Genomic DNA, 22,590 nt, shown 5'->3' with positions numbered 1-22,590 from the left:
AGATAAAAAAACCTCATCAATTCTGCAGTAGTATCACAAACACCATCAGCAGTAAATACCTTAGACCATGAAATAAAGAAGAATTATCAAATACTGAAGAAATAATGAACTGACCCAACTGAAAAATTCTGCTATCTGAAATGACCCCTTCAGCAATAAAACAATAGACATGTAGCAGCATCCTTCAGAAAGGATGTTACACCTTCTCCTAGACAGCTAACTCTAGTTTTCTGATTGTAAAGAAATGTCTCACAGAAAACAGAAGAACATACTTAATAATGCAAGAAGAAAAACGATCGCTACCTATTAATGGAATACCTTAGTGAGGAAAAGCATGCACGAGGAATGTTTCTTTATGACTTTTTCAAGTCTGAATTATCAATAACATTTGCTATGGCAGTTCACTTGTTACTTCATCACTCCAAGTACACACCACTGCTACTGAGCAAGTCAGAGCACCTCTAGCAGCTCAACTCCAAACACATTGTAATCAACACTGACACCTAAAATAAGTTTTAAGATTCACACATGCAGTAGGGCGATGTAACCTCACTGAAGTCCTAATCTAGATTAATGCAGAAGTATTAAGATGCCTGGTAATTTTATGGGCATACAGCCTAAAGGATTTATTTAGTAGCTAGCAGTCCTGGAGGAATTTCTACATTGGTATTAAGTCAAACCTGAATACCCCAAATCATGATAATTAAAGGGCTGAACAAATCCTTTAAGAGAAAATAACCATAGTTACAAATGCATGGTAATGAGTCATGTAAAAAGAAAAACAAAATATTTCCAGTTATGTGAGCCAGATGACTGCTGGACCACATCAGTTTATGGTAAAACACAAGAACAGATTTTTAAACATTTGAAGATAAGCTCTTCAAAAGCCAGCATTATCCTGGGCCAAGACATTAATCTAGTAGTAGCACAATGACATATCTTACCATGAAATCTAAATTTAAGATCCCTGCTTTATTCCTGAATGAACTTCTGCCCCAGCACTTCAGGTGCTTGAGATCTCTGAAGCTAATTCCTCTAACAATTGAATGGTTCTTTCAAAAAAAGGCACCGACCCCTCTCTATTTACATGAGCAGATCAACCACCAGTGCTGGTAAGAAAGGGCAATAAGCAGATAAAACAGGAAGCATGCCCAGTCACTCGGGTTGTGGAAGATCCAAGTAGAAATTCAACATGTAGGAAAATGGGCTAGCAAAGGTGAGAGCCTCAGATACTGCTGTCTGGTGGTGTAGCTGAGTGTGGGAAGGCACACGTTCCTGTGTGGGTCACTGCTACGTTCCCCACCCAAGGAGGAGTCAATATAACAAAGAGCTTATAAAATTCAATCAATAGGCCTCTTAAGTTAGCAAGGAAGAATACGTACCAGGACCATTACTAATAACTAGATGAAATCTAGGAGAGTTCTATGAATTGTTCAAATTTGATTTTTATGTACAGAGGAAACTAGAACCTTGCCCGTTTTGGTCTCTCTCTGTTGGTCATCTGTCTCTTTTTCACAGCCCCTGATTTTTAATCTTATCTAGTCCAGGCTTCTGCGCTTCTATGCTTTCAGTCTTTTTTCGGGAACTACTGCCCACATGCAGCACTCTGCTTCCTTGCTGCCTCCTTCCTTGCTGTGCCCTCTTTGTTGGTGACGCTGATGCACATGCGCCCTATACCCCAAGCCAGGGAAGTTGGCTGCGGATGTATCTCAAGGCAGTTGGAGCTAGCCCCTTCTCCTGTAGAGCCGGGGAATGACAGTCCCTGTTGCCCAGGTTATTAGAAGACTCCTTCGCTGCAGTCCCAGCCTCTGTTATTTATAACACTCACCAGAGATGAAGAACTCAGCAGCAAAATTGCAAATACAAACAACTCTAATCCTGAGCTACCAGTGAAGCTGGTTAACATAATGCCATACTTAAGCTCTTATAAACCACAGGAGGGACTCAGCAGTACATAGTACTATTAATGTAAATATTATTTAACAGAACCCTTGAGAGGCACAGAATGTAGAGGTAGAGGGGTCAGCTGAATAGCCACTAGCTGAAAACCAGACATTTTATAGCCTTCATCCATTTTAAACTAAAATAACGGTAGCAGGAAAAAATGGATTCCGAAGTCACCTCTCCAGGAGGCACCGTCTTAAAAGTAAGTAAGTATCCTGAGAACCTCCATCTATCTAGTACACACAGTGGAGATGCCAGGGAAACACACAGCCTACAACCACAACATGTGAAGTCACTTACTCACAGGCCCTGGTCTACAGAAAAAAAACAGGTATGGCTATCCCACTCCTCACTCACGATACGTTCAAGCTATGAGCCATACAGCTGCAATCCACGTGAGAATTATCTTAGGCACTACCAAAAGTGCAAGATGTATTCTGCACCCATCTTCATGCTTTGGAGATCTGGTGGCAGCGAGGGGCAGGAAGCGCAGAAAATGCATGTTGCAATAGAGCCTGACCACAACTCAGCGCTGTAATACTGACAGAACAGGATGCCACGTAAGGCCCATCACTCACAGCAAGGACAGAGTGGATGAAGAGGATCTACCTATTGCTGCCCTCCCTTGCTTGTACATCTACTCTCTTGTAGATTCTTGTTTTACATTTCCAGGACCACCAAACCACAAAGATAACCTGGCATTCAGCACACAGACAATGTCTCCTGCCTTTTCCTGCAGGAAAAGGTAGAAAAACAACTGAAGAAAACAGAAATCATGAATGTCACCTGCAGGAACAGGATGGACTTTTCACCCCAATTTTTGTTTCCCTCAAGGCAGCAGCAGACTGAAAGTAAAACCTAGTATGGATACCGATGGCAGGCACAACCATAAAGGAACATTCTCAAAAATGGGATGAATGGAAATATTCTGAAGTGAGGAAGAATCACTGCAAGGTCTTTCAAAAACTTTAAGCATTTCTGCCCACACTACTAAAAAGAACAATGAACAGTTAATAACAATGGTTAAGGGCTTTGCAAAGACTTACCCAAGTATGAAAATTAAATAAGCTGAGCATAGTTTACCCAACACAAACTTTGCAGGCCAGAAGAAATGGACGTTTATATGGTAACATTAGAGATATACAATAATTAATGTTGACACAGCCACCAAAGAGACTGCATCTGAAAGTCTCAGAGCCGACTTCCAGTTTCAACCTAGCCAGGAAGATTTTTCTAAAGTACCAGAATAAGAAAAAAATAAATTACAGTCCTTGTCTATTAGGAATCATATGCACATCACAAGCCTGTTCTTCAAAGTACATCTCATATACTTTGGGTAAATACAGTTTTTTCACGGTAACTGATCTTGGAAGAAACTGCCAGAAGACCCATTACTACTTTATCAACCAATAGCATCTGGAACAGAATCAAACCTGTTCGTGATAACAGGAGTACTTTGTAGTTTCAAAGAAAAACATCAACGGAAAGGAAAAATACAACCAGGTATATCCTACAGAGACTATGACCAGGATAACATTAGACAGGACAAACTGTATTTATAATATTTATTCTCCTAGTTACTGGATCAGGTAATCTTACATAAACCTTCTGAAAAAGTAACTTCACCCACAGGCACATGAAGTTTGCTTTACAAGAAAGTAGAGCTTGTTTTTCAAACCAGTGGTCTTTAAACTACAGGGGCATGCAATACATGCTGAAAAGGGGGAAGGGCACAATGAAGCAAAGAACTGCTGCTCTAGAACAAAATAAGGGCTATAAATGAACATAACTGCTAGCTGCAGATACAGCATGTGCAAAACACAAGTGAGAGAAACAGGCATTTGTGCTGAAGGACAGTATTTGTACAATAAATTAATGTAAGCTGGGTGTCAACTACACCTGCGCTAGAACTGAGAACCAGCTTTCTAAAAAAAAAATAATCAAGTGAAATCTGACAGTAGAACCACCTTTGGAGAGAAGCAATGAGGGTTTCAATTTAGAGCCTGGGAACTGTTGCAGGAATCAAACTGCACATTTGCTTGCAGAAGTGTAAAACTGGAACCTGCCATCCAGGCTGCCCCATTGAGAATTTGTTTTCCATCCTTCTGTAATTGAAAGTGCACGCTAAAAAGATGCTTCTTTCCCATCACAATGCTAGGAGCCTGGGTTAACCTATCAAACATCTCTACCGGTATTTTCCCCCTCTGTATTATGTGATTTTGGTCTCCATTACAAATTATTACTGCTTATAGATATCACTCATTCATTACTGAAGTAATACCGCTTCTGAGTAATTCAGCTTTACTCAGTAACATGTTAATTCACAAGTCATGGTTACTTTTTCCTGGTCACTACCTCTGACTTTTTTTCTCTCCAATATTCGGTAAAGATTTCCTCACAAACGTCAACAATTTCATTACAAGAAGAACTGGGAGAACAGAGGTTCCCCCTGAACTCCCACTGCAGAGTATAGCTGAACTCTGCCCTTGTTAACTCCCTTTATCCTCAACATCAGTAATAGATGAAAACTGCAGTTTCTTTAAAACCAAGGCAGCAGCATTTCCCTAAGCCACAAAAAACAAACACACACACCCCCCAAGAAAAAAAACCTACAACAACAAAAAAAAAAAACACCAAACCCAAAACAAAACAAAAACACCAAACAGTTGTGCTATGCTATTTGCTTATTGAAACAGGAGATACATTTGGTGTTAGGGAAACCAAATGTATTAAGTTGGTCCGACCTCACTCCTGTTCCATGTTGTGTGAACATTATTCACATTTTAAGTGTCTTTTACGTTTAAATTACTGATTTCTAGGTCAATATTGTTTTATGGGCATCTTTAATTACCAAAATCCAACAGGGCTAACAATCTAAAGATTAAAGCCATTTTACTTCCTTTTTTTATGGTAAGGGTGCACAATTCTCTGCCAAAGCTACCAGAATGAGTTGTGGTTCCAGGACAATAATCTTTGGGGAAGCAGCAGATCCCACAATGCTGGATGCACCATTCGGCTTTCTGTTTATACACAGAACGACAGGCTTCACAGACAGATGCCCACGGACACAGATAAGAGGAGGAAGAATGGGACGATCTGGCTTGAAAAGGGAACGCTGCTACAGCTCTAGAAGAAAGACGGTATCTTTGAGCTTGGGCTCAGAAGGAAGCCGAAGGGAGCCAAGCGAGGCAGGGAGCTCCGTCCCAGCGCCCGCAGGTTGCAGCTGGGCGCTGCGGCGGCCGCGCACAGCGCTGCGCTGCCGCTCTCGGCCGGCAGGGGGCGACGGTAGCCCCGCGGCGCCCCAGGCGCGACGCCGCCATCCCAGCGCCGCCCCCCCCCCCCGCCCCGCGGCACCGCGCCCCCCCCGCGGGGCGGGCCGCTGCGCTCCGGGCCCGCAGCCCTCCCCCGCGGCCGCACCGAGCGGGGGCAAAACCAAAACCAAACAAAACCACACACACGGGGGTAGGGGGGGGAACACCCAACAAAAAAGCCCCCAAACCTATCGCTTTTCATAGGTTTGGAATCCTGTTCTCAACAGGGTAAACAGAATCCAGATTGCTCCAGCACCCCGGGGCACGGCTGTCAAGCCGCAGAAATCAGAATATAAACACCTCCCAAGAACTACAGATGACACAGCAATATACAAACGTCAACAAATTAACGTCTGAAGTTGTGCTAGAAAAAAAAAAAAAAGGGGGCGGGGGGGAAACAACACGACACTAGAAATGCCAAACGGTAGAACTCACGGCGATACAGGGAAACTACACCTTGTTAAAAGCCTTCCCAGCGCTTGCAGTTTACAAAACACATCCAGACAACAGCCGGGAACGTCCTGTTTCTCCTCCTGCTCAAAGTAAACACGGTGGCTAGATGCGGCTTCTCCCTCCCCGGGGACGGCACAGCTGCTCGCACCGCAGCTGGGCGGCAGGAGATGTCCCAAGTCCCAGTGACCCGAGCAAGGTGCTCTCCTGGGTGAGCCACCACCAGCCACCCAGCACCCGGCCGCTGGGAGACACCGCGCTTCGCTGATATAAACAGTAATACAGGTAAAACCCAGCAAACGCTTGCTTACTTTCCAAATAGGCTGAAATTCGAACATCAGTTCGATTCCACTTGATTTCCTCTGCATGCTGTTAATTTATGAAACCAGTATCTGCCTTCATTTTACAACTCATATTTTGGCAGAAGCTCCAACAGTAGCTACTACAGTTATGCTAAAATTCAGGAACCTGAAGATAATATAGGTATTACTCAAAATAGCACATCTTCTGGGTATTTCATACATAATGTTACTACATGAATAATAAAAAAAATATTTCATTTTCTGGAAATTTATGTGCTACCAAAATTATACCAGATGAAAACACAGATGAAAAAATTAGCCCTGATTCAAGGGATATTTCCAGAGATCCAAATTCTGTCCACAGAACTTCTCCCAACACAGACGAAGTTCAACCCGAGCTCATAAACACTACCAAAAAACAAACCCTTCCTTAAGGCTCAGCAGGACAGTAGTTGCATTCAAATTGCTACCTTTTGGTGTAGCATACAGGCAAATCAGTATGTTCCTGTATGCAAAGAAGAGGGCAGAAATATCTAAACTTTGTAATAGCCCAGCACAATGCTTACCCAGGTTTCCCTCTCCCCATTCCACTCTCCCTGTCTTCCCACCCAGGCAACTAACTGCTGCTTCTGACCACCTGCAAGATGGCACAAAGGAAAAAATAAAAATAAATAAAATCTCAGTATTACCAGCACACAAACTTCACAAGATTTCTGTTGAGACTACTGCACAGCATTCTGTACACGTAAGCACATCGTGGGTCTGGTTGCCAGAGTAAAAATTTGAAATATAGGACAGAAAAAAACCACCCAAAGATACTAAAGCAGTCACAATATATTTACCAACTCTTTACTTTCTACGTAACTGCACAGTTTATGTTCTTCAATAAGACCTAGTCCTTAAACAAGACATTCAGAGAAGTGTTTGTAAAACCGTGGCTTACAAATGGTGTTATAAATGCCCTTTAAACCATTTGTTTCTCAATTTCTTTTGTTTATGTTTCAGTAACAAATCTCTAGCCTAGCAAGAGTACAAAAAACCCCACCATCTCACCATCAGCACTGCCTTATTAATGCTTCGTAACATAACAATTATGAAAAAATAATTCCTGAGCAATAGTACACCAAAATTCAGATTACTGTGAAACCCAATTTGATAGTAGTACCATCTCCCCTCATCCACAAAACTTCCCACATTTAGACTAAAGAATTCATAAAGTAAACCATATTGATTAAAACTATTTAAAACAAGAGTATTATGACAATTATCACATTTTTATTGTCCTGCCAAATACATTACTTTTATTTAAGAAACTTAGAAAAAACAATTCCACTTGACTGCTTTACTACCATAATTAATATTTTTGCTATATAGATGTCAGTCCTTCAGAGATCTCCAAACTTAGGTCTGTAAAGCAGCGCAATACTGGGGACATTTAATGCATCCCTCCTAGAGCTCAAGGCAATTCATCAAAATTCACGGATCAGGACCCTCTGCAAGTGTTAAGTACCCAGATCAGGAATGTAGGGGAGGATGAGATCTCCGACCTTGGTAAGGGCAAGACTCAGAACAAAAAACTCTGATTTCCAGCCATGCTGTTAGACAACAACGCTGTTATCTGCTGGCTGAGGTACAGCATCCTGAAGGACTGTGAAAGGATGGCGGATTTTATGCTGTATTTTTACAAAATGCAAAGCCAAAAGAAAACCCTGTTTATGCTTAAATTCATGACAAACAGTTGCAGCCCAATTAATTCCATCTCCAGTCACTGACAAAAATTTTCAATCCTGACTCTCTAAAAATGGCTTCAAAGAACTGCTGGGGAGATTATTTTTTTAAAACTTTGCAGTTCAGCATTCATGTTTGCAAGTACTCTCAGCCCTTTATGTTACAGCACTTCAAGCTCATACTCTGGTACTACCTATAATGCCAGGAGCATGATGTTTATGGAAAAACACCGTGCAAATATGGCAGAATCAACTACAGCTAGTCAGACTACACAAGACAACAAAAAACACAACTCCATGTTTTCATTTTTAAATATAAAAGAAATATAGTAAACACGCGATTACAGCAATTGAAAAAACCTAGCCTGGATTAAAGAGATCCTCTTAATTTTAATTGTAACAGGTTACAGCAGCATAAACAAACACACTTTTAATGTAAGTTCAAAATTTCCCTTTTTATTAAAACGGGAAAAAAAAGTTTCACTACTTTCTATTGCAAAACCAATACGAACACTAGCTTAAATCTTTTCAGATGCTTTTGAAGTACTTACGAAGAGTAAAATAGCAACCTTTTTGCCACCAGAATTAGGCAAGGCATTAGGTCCTAAAATGAAACTCTGAGTACCTCTTTTAAGAGATAAATTGGTATTGTTTATATAAAAAGTGGAGAGAACTGGCACAATATTTTTCATAGCACTTTTTCCATATACATTGTATTCGTCACCAAAACAGCTCTGTAGAACACAGTGTACAGCACACATTGTGCCTCGTCATGAGCTGACAGCAATTGAAGAGAAGGTGAACCAAGTTACAAAATGAAGTATTTTTTCCTCTAGCTGTCAAGAAGATAAATGATCTTAGTTATATTAAAGAGAAATGGGATACAGGATCCAAAGGGCTCATTTTATGTTAACTGCATTTCACCAACAAAAATAGAGAAAGCAATTTCCTGGTGCATCAATTCCACCAGCAACTCCACGTACGCTCAAAAAAAAATAATAATCTGAGACACTGGCGTGCTCTGTTACAGCGCACCTCCCGGTATTCTCAAATATCTAACAAACCAAGTGCCCCCTATTAACTTCCTATTTTAAGGTAGGTTTGGGGGTTCCCCCCCAAAAAAATGCAAACATATGCAGATATGCTCTTACAAATCAAGTATACTACCCGGGTTGAATAAACCTATTCCCATAGGTAACACCGTTTCAAACGACTCCTGCAACCAACGCAGGACATCAGCTCTCTACAACATATGCCAAGTACAGCCTATTACCACACCACTCCTTTCACCATTACCGTGATCCTCAGTTGTTTCTGAGCCATTACCATTCTTGCTATTTTAAGGCCATTATTCCCTCCTCATCAACACCAGTCAAGGTCTGGAAACACATCATTTCAGGTGCCAAAAATCGTTCTGATAAAGTTCAGATGGAAGAGAAGTGAAAGCACAAGAAGCACCATAAACTGTCCCCGATTCATTTACTGGACTAGACCAGCACAGAACTGCTAACTTAGAGATTTCCATCCTCCTCCTTGTATCCTCTTTTTATAGGGCGTTAAAATAATACTACTACTAACAAATAATCCTTTCCAGTGCAACTCCAAAGCAGTTTTAAATATCCGTGTACGGTCCTCACCATTAGTTATAAAACCAACTCTCCTCTTCTTGACCTGTTCTCGTTCATCTGCTGTTATTTAACTCTTTAAGGCTCCCTGAGAGTCACGATGTTATTAATGGTTATGTAATTCTTAAAAAGATATTGAATTTTAAACTTCTGAACAGTACAACAGGGACATACACAACAAAACAGATACAGGTTTTTTTTCTCACCCCTCCTCTACTTATTCGAAACCAAAGTATCCTAATGACCTAGAATAGCAGTCTTTTTTTTGTCCTTTTTTTTAACAGCTCGTCAGCCCCAGAATCTCTAGTGGTGCAGGTACCTGTATAATGAATGTAAGCCTACAGAACACAAATGTCCTTTCCTCTGTTGCTTCCTACTGACCCCAGATAAGCTGTTCGCAGACGGCCAGGGTCCACTGCCTGCAAGCCGAAAGCCACCAATCTAGAACCGAGTATCCTCTTACTGTTTGCTCTGCTATTCGAGAAGTTACATTAAAATGGCATTACGTTCCTCAACTCCAAACTGACTAGTCTTTCTCCATATAGCCTATTAACAACCATGACTCTGGAGCTTCCCGTAAAATCCTGTTTCCAGAAACAACGACCTGCCAAAAACAGAACACCATCATTTAAGGTGCCTCACTCTGCCACAGATTGGGACACAGCGCAAGTCCTTCACGCTGAAGACTGCCCAACCTACCTATAAATAGGCTCAAAGCTCCAGGCTCAGGAGACTGATAGCTAAACACGATCCTCACAGCGTTCCCCTGTGTTACCTACATAAAGCTGCATGCCACACCACCACCGGGCTAGGCAGATACGCAGCTACTGCCCTGGCTAATGCAGGACAGCACGGAGGGATGGGAGAGGAAAAAAAAATACAAAAAACCCCAACCACGTATCGCTAGGCATAAACAGCTCTCACAGCTCTCTCCCGGGCAGAGGAGCCTCCCCCTGCGGAGGCTAGAGCCAGCCGCAGATCGGCCCTCAGGGCCCGGCCAGGGCCCGACCCGCTGGCCCAGGGAGAGGCCCCTCAGGGGGCGTCACGGGGCAGGCCGCGAGCACCGCTCCCCTCACTGGCACGGCAGGCAAGGCCCGGGGGGCGGCAGCCGGGCAGCCGCGGCCCCGAGGCCTTCAGGCCCCCCCCCGGGGTCGGCCCCAGTCCCGGTCCCCGCCAGCCCCGCCCCGGGCCGGGCCCTCGCCCCGCGGGTGCCCCGGCGGCGGCGGCGGCGCGAGGCCGGGCCGCGTGACGGGCTGAGCCGGTGGCACGTGGCCCCGACCATAACAAACAGGCGGGTGGGCGGGCGCGGGCCGCGCTCGCGCCCTGCCAAGGGCGGGCGGAGGGAAGGTGGGGGGGGGCAGGGGGGAAGATGAGGAGAGCGGGGGGGGGGGGGGGGGGGGCGGCCGCCAGCGGCGCGGCCATTGGTCCGCCGGGAGCGGTGGGCGTGGCCGCCGGTCCCGCCGCCACCGCCTCGGTGGTGCAGTGCTGAGGAGACGCCAGGCGGGGGCCGCTGCCGCGCGTCGAGGGGTCGCGCGCGCTTCCCGCCCTCAGCGAGGCCGCTCGCCCGAAGCCCACCCCCCACCCCCGCCGCCCCGCGCCCTCACACCCGCCTCCCGCCCGCAGCAGCCCCGGCTCCGCAGCCGGCCGCCCCCCCCTTCCCCGGGCACACGCACCCCACCCGGAGCTCCGCAGGCCGCCCGCCCTCCCGCAACAGCCCCGAGTTGCGCCACGCAGGAAGAGCCTCTGCCCGCAGCAGCCGACTCCGCTCCCCGCACGGCCGCTCTGCCCCGGACCCCGCTTCCCCACCGCCCGCCCCTCGGCCCCCCAACCCGCCTCGCCTCGCCGCGCCCCCTCAGCAGCCTCCCGCCGCCTTCCCGGGTGGGGGGCGGCAGACCACTCCAACGCTCCCCGCAGGGCAGGCGCCTGGCCGCGGGCCTCCCTCTCCTCAGGCACCCACCTGTGGGGCGGCAGGCCGTGCCTCGGCCGCTCGCCGGCCCGCCTCATCAACCGGCGCTCAGCTCGCTCGCCCGCTCGCACCGGGCGCGGAGCATGCGGAGGGCTGGGGGGGGGGGGGGGGGGGGGGGAAGTGCTAAATATACCCGCTGCCGGCGGCACCGCCTGTGTCACGGACCCGGGCTGGCGAGCGGCGGCGCGGCCCGGCCCTCCCCGCCCCCCCCCCCCCCCCCGCGGACGCATCTTGTTTTCTCCATACGCACTTGGAAATGCGGCCCGGCCCCCCCGGCCGGCGCTGGGGGTGGGTGATTTGGGGGGGGGGGGGGATTGTTGTTATTTCTGCTCGATTCGGGATACCCACGCAGCGATGAAAACAACACGGCGCAGTCCCGTCCTTCCCCCCCCCCCCGCCGCAGCTCGGCTGTCACTTGGCTCCTTCCCCCACGTCGCGAGAGGCAAACTCCCCCCAATGTCGCGACAGCGGCCCGCGCACCTGCCGCGCACCGTGCCCCCCACTTGCCGTTTCCTCCCGGGGTGCGCGGTGCGGGTGGCGGGGGGGGGGGCACGCCCGCCGCTGCCTCCCCCGCAGCGGGGGGACAGGAGCAGCGCTGCGCCCGCAGCCCCTTGCGAAGCGGCCGGCCGGGCTCGCCGCTGGCGGCCAGGTGCGGGGGATCCGCGGGTGGGCTGCGCGGGGGCGGGCGGCGGGCGCTGCGAGCCGGGATGGAGCGAGCCTCCCTCCCTCGCCTACCCCCCCCCAGCCGCCCCCCCCCCTCCCCCCGCCGCTTGTGTTTACCTCAAGTTTGAATTTTATCTGCGCAACATGAGCTGGAATGCGGACATGGAGGGCGGGAGGGCGCGCACACGCCCGCCGCTCCGCGGGGACACGCGGCGCCCCCGGCCCCCCCCACCGCGCGCCCCCCCCTCACTCCGCCGCCGCGCAAACATGGCGCGACCGCCGCGACCGCCTGCCCCGCCGGCACCCCGCGCCCCCCGGGCGGGCGGGCAGCCCCCGGCCGCGTCCCGCCGGTAACTTACCTCCGAGCGGCCGCTCCGCCGGCTCCCCTCCCCCTGCCCTCCCCGCGGGAGGGTGCCACACGCAGCCCACCGGCGGGGCTGCCGGCGCTGCCGCGCTCCCGGGCGCGGAGACAGGTGCAGGCACGGGGCAGGGCGGGCCCGGGGCGGGGGGCACCGCTGCCTCCCGCCGCCCCGGGCTCCCCGAGTGCTTCCCTCCCCACGATGTTGTTTCATTATATCATGTCCATCATGTGACAGCCGGAGGGCCTCTCTATGGAAACTTAAAGGGGACTTTCACACGACGACGACGCCGGACCCGCCGGTACCCCCGGCCGCCCCGGGGGACTGCGAGCCCCGCTGCCGCCACCCGCCGCCCCGCCGGCCCTCCCGGGGGCCGCCCGCCTCGCACCTACCGCCCTCCGCTCCGCCGGTCGCAGCAAGTCGCTGCGCTTCCTTCTATTATTATTATTAATTAGGGTTGGTGGTTTGGGGTTTGTTGTGTGGTAGGTTTTTTCAGTTCTTTTCCCCTCCCTCCTTCGCACCGCCTGCGCTGCCGGTGCCTGCGCTCCCCGACCGGCCGCGCACGGTGCAGAGCCGGGACGGAGCCGCTCCGGGAGGGTGCGCGGCTCGGCCGCGGCCACGGTGGGTCTCCAGTGCTGGGAGCGGCAGCAAAAAACCCCCCAAAACAAAAACAAACAACAACAACAAAAAAACCCAAACAAAAAAAGAAACCACAAAGGAGGAAAAAAACACCCAGACTTGTTTGTGACAGAGTGAGGAGGCTGGAGATATGAGCGGTGCTGTCGGTGCGGCTGTGCGGGGTCGGTGCGGTGGTCGCGAACGCCGCTTTTCACCCTGCCGAGCCGGGAAGGGAACCATCCCCCGCTCCCACCTGGGATGCCGCCGGTCTTCTGCAGCGGGTCGCAGCACCGAGGCGCTGGAAGGAGCCGTTCCTGCTTCCCAGTGCGGTAACACCAGCCGCCTATCCAAACAGCCACCCCCTGGAGAAGGGAAAAGCACCGGCCAAGATGTTTTCCATCGCCCCGAAGCGCCGGGCCCCCCGGCACCCCCGTCCCGCCGCCCTCCCGCCGCCGGGGGTGCGGGCAGGCCGGGCGGCAGCGCGCCGCTCCTCCGGCTGCTGTTCTGCCCGCGGTGCTGAAGCGGGTTTTGCTTGGAATTTTTTTTTTTTCCCCCTCTCTCTCCCAGCTTTCCTCCTGCCCCCAGGATTTGGGATGAAAGAGCTAAAACCCACCTGCACCACGGTGCAATCCTCCGCCAGGCCAGGGGTGCACAGGGGGCTCCCGGGGTTTTCTGCATGGAGGGCAGCACACAGTTCCCATGGGAGCTCCCCAAGTTTTGCTCCCAAACCGGTGGCATCACATAGGTATTGGCGGCCAAGTGCAAGATCGAAGGGGCTAGCTCGTAGCAGGGGATGGATTTGCCATGAAAAACGGGAGGAGGAAAAGCCTGCCGCATTCCTTACGGCTTCCACTGGAAATCTCAGCCCCTCGGCAGGTGAAAGCACGACCTACGGATGCAATGAGTTTTAAGTTTGGAATTTTATTTCTTCAGCGTCCCACCGAGCTTTCTAGAAGACAACCATATAAATGACTTTTTTACCGTCCGCGGGGTTGAGGCCGATGCCCGTTGAAGGTACTGGCAGCCACGGCAGGGGACCGGATCCCCCCGCTGGACGGCGCGGGCCCAGTCCTGGCACTGATGGCAGGTCACCTCCCTTCGCCCTCCCACTAATGCTTTTGAAGTACCTGTGCTCTGCCCCACTCATTCCAGAGGGCACGTGCAACGAGCCTTACATGTAACAGACCGGTGTTTCAGATACCTCTACTTTCAAATGTTTTGATTTTTTGTTTTGTATAGGCAACAGATCTGTGCTTCCGATACCCCCACTTTCACATTTTTTGGGACTTCTGTAGAAATTATTAATGATTTTAGCTGAAAAGAGTTAATCAAGTGAGCAACAGTTCATCCTCCTTCTCAGAGTCTTTCCTCTATCCACCCCACTTTTCATCTCTGTTTATCTGTCCTTTCCCATCCAATTTTGGGGGGATTTCTACCTCTGAATTCCTTCCTGCCATTTTATCCAGGTTGCTCCACAGCCGTGGAGTCTAGCTCCAGTGTGCCTCACTTTCCATCTCCCCGGGCCTTATTTCCCTACCTTACTAAGCCTCTCTTTATTCCATATTCCCTGCCTCAGATCATCCTTAAAGGAGAAAAAACGCTGGAGCTGGGATATAAAGTAGTCTTCTAGGAGTACTGCCAGAACTGATCTGTTTTACTCTGCTGCTGCTGCTGCCGTTGCTGTTCTGCTGTGTCATGGGAAGAGAGTTACCTAGGCACGCCAGCTCGGAAACAGCACCTCAGGCAGAGCTGCTTGCTGCAAACCTGAGCCGTGTTTCACAAAGCTGAAGGGTAAGTTTGTCTGCGCAGGATTTAGGCTGGAAGGAGAAGGCATCACTCCTGTTCTGGGCTCTGACAGGGAGATCGGTGCACAGCGTTGGGACGTTTGCAGGAGGCAGTGGCAGCAGCAGCAGTGACAGCGCATCCTCACGCAGCTTTATTTTGTTTTGTCAAGCCAAGACGCTTTAGGTTACAGCTGGGCAGAAAAGCAAAATGATGCATTTCTGTAAAAAGGCTGCTTTTTTCCCAAATTTACTTTACATTCTTGCAAGGAGGTCTTGCTCTAAGAAAGAGCAGGGATTCTACCTCCTCTTAAAAAATGTTGTTATAAAATCTTTACAGTCTTGGCTCCTTCCACCTGAGTCTGCTCCCTTCAAAAACTTACTTTCACAAATGTGAGGTTTAAAGATGACTCCTCTCTCTCCCTCTCTCTCTCCCCCCTCCCAAGTTTATGTTCTTTGGAAAGGCCTGAAGAAGCCTAAGGCTATGTCTGCCTGTGAATGAAAAAGGTTTGAATAAACACCAGCATTCACACACATATGCATATACATGCACACACACAGGATTTAAAGCATCCCATACGAGTGCACATATAGGAAAATCCTTCATCATGTGGTAGGCTTTAATATCTGCCTTAAAATTAATCCCTAACTGATGGAGTCTGTCTTTGTGTTGTGGCAGATCAAGGAGGCTCAATAGCTGGGGTTCCCGTGCAGGCTTTTAAAACTGCCAAATAAAATTCCCCCTTTGCTGTTGGATTAAATTTGTGTTTTCACAGCAGCTACCTGGGAAATGCTTGCCTTGTGAAAGCAAGTAAGAAAAAAACTTTATAGGGCTCCAGTCCTAGCTTCCCACAATAAAAAATAATAATAATAAAAAAAGACACTTGTCATGGGGTCAGGACAAGGTTCGATGCTGGTCCGCAGGGTAATGGTTAAAGGGCCTGGCAGAGTTCTTCAGTTCCTCCATTAGAGGTAATGCTCCTGGGTCTCACTAGAGCTTGAGTTTTGGAGATGGTCCTGCTTACTTGTCAGTGTTGTCTTTGCTTCTTTTTTGTTCGTTTTTGTCACTGAAACTGAACCTTCTCGTTTCACTTCTCTTTCTACTAATTCTTTTCACTGTTTAGTTCCCATGTGTTAGAAAGTACAGTTTCATTTAGACTCTTGACGGAAGAAAGCCTGATTCCAGAAAGCGATTTGCAGTAATATATTTTCTTTGCCACTCACATGAAAACCTTACTACACAAACAGATCTAGGTATAAACAATGCTGACAGGCCCTCAAAACCAAAACCAAATTGTGAAATTGAGGCAAATAGCCCAGAGAACCTGAAGTGTTCTGTTTTCTAATATACTGGCTGCTGTCAAAAATAGGGTAAAATAAAGCTTTGTTTACATGTAGAGCAGAGTGTTTGTTGATCAAGTTTCTAAGGTGATGTAGCAGGAAATACCGATCTTAGGAAAAATGACATGAACAAAGCATGAAACTGTAATTTAGCAGATATTTGTCAACTGTTAATAGAAAAAAAAAAGGATATTTAAAAAAACAGCGAGAGGTTTTCATGGAACTTTTTCTCTCCCTTGCTGGCAAAGGGAAAGGCAGCCCCTCACCTGCTCTGCTCCTGTATACAACTATTTGCAAGAGCAGGGCTAAATCATTTATCAGAAGGAATGTTTCCATCGGATGCAAATACCTACACTAGCTGCTGTTTCTACATCATGTCAGGGACAGGACTGATGCTCGAGCAAGGTTATAATGTACCTGCATTTTCTCCAGATCGGTGCCAAGCTTGCTGAGTCATTTTCCCTGTTCCCATTCTGCAGTCGGCTGCTTGCTTGGTTTTCCCCGTATTTGTGTGGGTCGTAAGCTCAGCAACAGATGAGAATAAATGCTTATATCTCCTCAGTTGCCTCCCTAAGGAAATAAAGGTTCTGCTGTGCTGCTTCTCTGTTCACGGATGTGTCTATCCCCCTCTCCCAAAAGCTTCTGAACCCATTAATGAATTTCAGATGAATCTGGGAGAAAGCAGATATTTCAAAGACAGTTATATTCCTGCGAGTTGCACACGGGCAGGAGAGAGAGACCTGGAGCAGAAACTGGAGCAGAACTTAGCCATAATGCATCAGGACTGGCAGCCACCTTCCAGCCACCCAAGCCATAAGTACCAGCCAGTTAATCTCTATGTAGCTATGCCAAGCCGCCGTATCCTGCCTAGTCAAGTTTCCACTGGCAGGCAAGAGGTATCGTGGAGAAGCAGAAGAACCAGCATAGTTCAAGGAATAAGTTGTTTTCAAAGCAAAACAGTGGAGGAGTGTAAGGAATATCACTATGTGCAAGGGAAAAGTTAGCACCTCGGAATGCCTCTATGTAGGTTTGGGGAACAATCTAGCTTTTGCGTCACTCCCAAAGCAAAGCATGGCAGAGGAGCCAGGTCGGGCTGTTCTTAGGGCTAGCATGGCTCGTCAGTCTATTGCTCTGTTGGTTGTGGCACTAAAGCTATAGGCAAAGATTCCTCATCCCCACCTCTTCCAAACGTGGTCAGTAGATGCATTGCCACTGAGATGGGCATCACCAACAGCAGTCTCAACCACAGGCTTGAGTCCTACAGCCACACTTTTCTAGCCACCTTTCTGGTGTAGCCTCGCTGCCGCTGAGGCTCGGAGCCAGCTTATGCTTGGGAAAAGCCAAGCCTGGGGTGTCTCCTCGTGGGCAGAAAGGCAACACGCTGAGTTCCTACCCAGGCTGGAGCCCTCCCAGCTGCCTAACTGAGACTATGGCATGACGGAGCTCTAGCCCTGCACCTCCATCTCAGGGAGGCAAACACAGGGATGACGGTCAAGTCAGGACAGAAGGACAGGATCAAACCCATTCCTACCTAAGAGCAAAGGCTGAATTTATACATCCTTTCTTACCAGCTGCACCTTGCTTGGACCAGCCACTGCAGGACAGATATCCTAACACTATGCATAACATACGCTCTCATCTCAATTGCAATTAGTTTGATGCAACAAACGGTTTCAGCGTGACAAACTGCAAGCTAAAAAAAGCCGTGCCTTCATATGCATAAACTGGATGCACAAAATATGTATTGTGTGTCACCTCCCTTATGTCCCATATTTGTTCCTGCAGCAGTCACGAACGGCATATGCTCCAGCGATACCGCACAGTCCGAATGGACTCCTGGGAAGGTAGGAGTGATCTGGCACTGGTGCTCTTTGAAACTAAGGCATTAGTTGTTCTACCATGATATGCTGCATATGGACCTCTTCTGGAAGGAAAACTTCTACATATAAGCTAAGATTCATTAACCTCTCATGATTAATCTATAAAATTGGAGCCAGCCTCTCTATTGAGGAGCACATTATTATCCACGTTACAGCTGCTAAACACCAACTGAGATCAGGGACATTGTTTTCCTGGACACCATATAGTCATACCCTAGGAGATAACCTCCGCCTTGAAGAGCTTACAAAGCAAAAAGACAAAAGAGTGAGCAATATAACCCTCAGGCAGAGCAAACACGGTGACCTTTTGCAAATGTCAAGTTAATACCATGATCTGGAAGTGGAAGGGGTTATCAGAGGGTGGATGGGTCAACAGGGACCACAGATGCTTGGGGTTGGGGGGGTGAGATGAAGGAAAAGCCATAGCAGAAGCTGCTATGGTATGAGATGGAGAGGAAGCCCATGCAGAGCATTATATGGTCAATTGTCACATCCAAGATGAAAAGAAGGGGGGGCGGGGAAAGAGTCTGTTGATCCTGCCCACACCTCACAGTATAACCGCTCCTACCTGTAGCCACTTCCCCAAAGCTATGCAGGCAGGAGAGGAGAGAGGGAGAAGGCAGGAGGTGGAGAGCATGGTTCCTCCTACGTGCTGGTTCCGCACAGGTGGCTGGAGGTGTGATAACCCTGTTCTGGGGCTTGCTTCTCTCTGTGGCTCGGCCTCCTGCAGCTGTGTTTGTTGCAGCTGAGCCTCAGGGCTGGAGTTCAGCGCTCCAAGTTCAGGGCAGCACATAATTGAATATTAACAGGAAAAGCTCCAGGAGCTACTGGGACTCGGGAAGTCACAATTCCTTCTCTGCTGCTCCTTCATCTTAGTGGGAGGTGAGTGCTGGAGGCTTTAATGGATGTGAGACATAATATGCTTCCCTCACATTAGCTCCAGTCAGCAAGCTGAGGCTTTAACCACATCCTACCCTCTCTGATCATTTCCTCATGCACCCTTTCAGCAAGACACGAAGTATGCTAGCTACAGCCACCCCAGCGTCCCACAGGCGGCCAAGCAGAGAGGTGCAGAGACCGTACAAACATTGATTTCACACCTCATTTCTCCAGTGAACGAACGGGGTCTCACCTTTAAGACTTAACAAAGTTTGCCAAATATAAATTACTGAACCCTTGTCTCTGTTTCATCCTTTGGAGAATGGGAATTATTTGCTGAATGGGGATGATATGAGCACCATACAAGGTCCATGAAGTGATTTTTAAGTTGAAAACCTTTGGTATCATGCCTTTGATAGATATTCAAGGTAAAATACAGCAACAAATTCATAGGTACTACTGACTCCCCTCCATGCTCCCCGTCAAGACCATTTAGAGCTGACTAGTGCTCAGTTGCTCCCTCTCCGAAAGCACGGACAGATGTTGTTTCCCCCTCAAAACCATGCTGCAGATCTACATTGAGAATTTCAATCTACAGACACATTACGTGTAAGGAATAAACAAAATGTTTTACAAGAATAAAGATGCCCACAGAAACCTGTTCACGCCGTCTGATCTTTCAGAGCTTGGTGCTACTCTAAGAAGGGAGAAGGTAACACCTTCAGACTACCAGAAAATTCCCAAAGACCCTAAGGGCGATGCTGAGCAACAGTCAAAACCCTAAATTCCTTCATCTTCTCCTTTTTTTTCCCTCTTCCTTCTCACTTTAAAATTCACAGTGTCCTTGACCATGGTGTATCACTTTCCTTCAGCACTTGTTCATTGCATGACCCCTTTATTTTTTTTAAAAAAAGCCTTCCTCCATCTCCTTTTTTCATTAGTTCATATACAATATACTCTACCATGAGACTGCTTCTGATTTTGATTTCTCTCTTCTTTTATCTCTACCCAGAGACATCCAGCAGATTGTTTCATAATCTTCCTAGAGTTCAGAGAAAGTATATTCCTTCCAGATAGTCTGTGAACTCCCTCCTTCTTTTTCGTTATCACCTGCTCTTCTTGAACAACAGTCCTGGCAAACATCAATATGTTATTCTTGTATTTTGCTAATTAAGAGTTCCTCATTAGTGAAAAAGTGAGAAACACTCTGTTTCCATGCCTTGCAATGTGTGGTTTTGCACGACTGCTTTGCACTCCAGTACACTCGCTAATTTATCTAGCCCTTGGAAATGAGGACCGCAGCACCCCATTCGCCCCCCTGCCAACCACACACTGTCTAGGGGAGATATACAGTAAAGGAGGCTCTTCCTTCTGCATTAGGAAAGAAAATTGGTGAAACTACGCAACACACGGGAGGAAGGACTGATTTTGTTATTGGTCAGGGAAAGCGCCATGCTTCATTTGGTATTGCTGGCTTCCTTCTGTTGTTGGATAATTAGTTAACACCAACAGTGTGATTGAAGCTATGCTAAAGTGCAAAGACAAGATTTGCATCAATATTTTGCTTTCTGGGTGGGCAGAGGGAAGATGGAAGCATTGGCACACCTAGAAAAGACAGTCGTAAGAAAGGAGAGATGGAGAGAGACTCTGAATCCTCCTCGGTGCTCTGAGCAGAACCCAACCATCCCTGAGACAGGCTAATTGGCTTCCAGAGAGGAAGACTTATGAATTAATTTAGACATTTCTATTTTAATTCTAAGAAAGTTGCTTTGAATCAGAAAGCTTTTGGGTTTGATTCATGGGTTTTTCTTCTTTCCCACATATCCAGCAACAACAATCTTTGCAGGAAATCAAGCCAATTTGGTTGTGTTGTACCCAAAACAATTGTCAATATCCTTTTTATTAGTCTCCTCTGTCTTAGAAGATAGTTTTCATCTTCTCATTCATTTTTTCCCCTTCCGCAAAAAGCAAAGAAAAACCTACAAGTTTTTGAACCATTTATAATCCTTGTTGCTTTCCTCTAGCCTCTCCACAATTTGTCTGCTTCTTTCTCCTACTCTCTCCTAGCACAGCATCCAAACCTAAACCTGGTATTCCAACCGAGCCCTCATTACAGTGGAATAATTGCTTCTGATGTTTCATCTATTACACTCTTGTTCATACACTCCAAAATAAGACCTGCCTTTTTCTGCAGCAGCTGTGTACTGTTCAGTGTCTCGTTCACGGCTCCTGTTCATTTCAATGGGATGCTTGACCAGTGATTTACCGCTTTGCATTGACACATTTTGTTGCTTATGACCTTACTGAACCAAATCCGGTTGATTTTACACTATTACTCCCATTTCTCAGACACGTTTTGGAACGCATCCTTTGGAGCAATTCTATATTCTCTATTTCATCATCCAAATAACTAATGAAAATATTAGATTCAGGTCCATGAGTGAACCCCGCAGGAGCGTATTTGGAAAGCCCTCTAAATTTGAAAGAAACGAATTAGTAATTCTTGTGTGGACACAGTTCTTTTCTGTCAAGTATGTTGTAAGATAATTTCACAGAGATCATAGCTCCGGGTCAGCTTATGGGAATGTCATGTGAAACGGTGTTAAAGACCCCACTTATCTCAAAATAGATGACATATACTCCCTCTGCTTTATTCTACAACACAGTTGTCGGGTTTGAAGGTGGAAATTAGATGGTTTTAACATCGCTTATTTATGGCAAATCCAGTCTGGTTGATTGTATGTTTTTCTATTATCAGACAAGTGCTTAATGCCTGATTGTTTAACAGGTTATTGTATTATTTTTCTGCATTACATGCTAAACTGATTGCTGTATAATTCCCTAGGTCCTTCTTCCCCCGCTTTAAAGACAGGCACTGTGTTTGCCCTTCTCCCCTCCTCTGGGATCTCCCTCGTTCTCCATGAGCTCTCCCAGATAATTACTAATGAGTCAGAGATTGCTCTGGCTAGTGCCTGAAGTGCTCTAGGGGGAACTTCATCCAGTTCTGCTGACTTGAATTTGTCTAACTTCTCTGAATAATTTGAAGTGTTTCTTTTGCTGTTTTGGATTGTCTTACGCCCTTGGTAAAAGTGGTTCTGATAAATATCAGTTCATCATCTCTTTTATTTTTTTTTTTCTTCTTTCCCCTCCATGGATAAAGCATAAAAAATAATGAATGGTCCAGCCTTTTCTCTGTTGTTATTTCTGTTCTTTCATTTTCTGTTAATTCAATTATGTATAATTTCCATTGCCTTCCTCTTATTTCTGATACCTTTACAGACCATTCTTCTATCACACTCTATATCCTTCCCTAAGTGAAACTCATTTTGTCCCTGGTACTTCTCATTTTAGTCCTCTGTAGTCGTGCTATTCCTTTACAGACATCATTTTCCTAGTCGTGTTTCCAGTCTTTGTACAGCTTAATGTCCATTCTCCTTTTTCTGCTTCCTTCACTCCTTCCTTTCTTCAGAGGAAGACTCTCCATCAGTTTGTTACCTCTTTCTACTTAATTAACCTCCACCTTCCTATTCTCAGCGATCTCCTCCCCATTAGTCAGAACCTGATCTCAGACAGCTACAGTTTCCCCATCCCATAGGAACTTCGCTCCCTCATTTCAACTTCTGTGGCCAGCCTCCTCCAAACACAGTTTGAAGCCCTTCTGCTGGGCTTGCAGGGCAGTTATTGCGCAGTCCCTCTTTGCAGAGCACCCTTGGCTCATTCGCCGGGCAGGAGACCATTATTTAT

At 47.6% G+C, this 22,590-nt stretch overlaps 1 long non-coding RNA gene across 7 annotated transcripts in view; it reads right to left on the bottom strand.

Annotated features, from left to right (window-relative positions):
- Positions 1-12,566, bottom strand: part of LOC121089095 — a 124,668-nt gene extending 112,102 nt beyond the window's left edge. For 3 of the 7 annotated variants that reach the window (XR_005828128.1, XR_005828127.1, XR_005828131.1), the window contains exon 1: positions 12,348-12,564. This is a non-coding gene — a long non-coding RNA (uncharacterized LOC121089095). Of the gene's footprint in view, positions 1-11,316; positions 11,415-12,347 lie in introns of those variants that run through there. The other 4 variants (XR_005828132.1, XR_005828130.1, XR_005828133.1 and 1 more) reach the window with 4 other exon arrangements.
- Positions 12,567-22,590: the final 10,024 nt, after the last annotated feature.

Source organism: Falco naumanni, chromosome 5 (assembly GCF_017639655.2).
Source record: "Falco naumanni isolate bFalNau1 chromosome 5, bFalNau1.pat, whole genome shotgun sequence".
NCBI lineage: Eukaryota > Metazoa > Chordata > Aves > Falconiformes > Falconidae > Falco > Falco naumanni.
Note: the sequence above shows the minus strand (reverse complement) of the source record. Positions and strands in the feature narration are given on the sequence as shown.